Source organism: Talpa occidentalis, unplaced genomic scaffold, assembly GCF_014898055.3.
Source record: "Talpa occidentalis isolate TD23 unplaced genomic scaffold, MPIMG_talOcc4v2.1 talOcc4.2, whole genome shotgun sequence".
Lineage (NCBI taxonomy): Eukaryota > Metazoa > Chordata > Mammalia > Eulipotyphla > Talpidae > Talpa > Talpa occidentalis.
Genome location: NW_023602073.1, coordinates 41,100,147 through 41,100,551, shown reverse-complemented (window position 1 = coordinate 41,100,551; position 405 = coordinate 41,100,147).

The following is a 405-nucleotide window of genomic DNA, read 5'->3' as shown; positions in this document are numbered from 1 at the left end:
AAAATAAGGTGATCATTAGTATTGGCCCCAAGGGTGGGAGGAGCCATGAGGCTACAGGATTTTGAAACCATGTCAGTGGAGACTTGGAGCCCCCGCTTTCCCTTGCCATGTCCTTGCGTAGTTTCATGAAGGCTTCCACATTTTCTTCTATAATCCTTGACTCACTGATATAGTAACAACATTCTTCCCTGAGGAACAGGTAGGTGCCCCCTTTAGCAGCCGTTCACAGGTCGAGAGCCCGTCGGTTTTGGAGCATGGCCTGTGCCAGGGAGGGGAGCTGTCTTTGTGATAATGCTAAAAACACAGAGTTTTTTTCTAAGGAGGTATCTATTCGTTAACCGAAATGTTAGAAGTGCAGGAATGAAAGCCAACAAGGGCGCCAGTTTGCTAGCAGGGGTAGCTGTG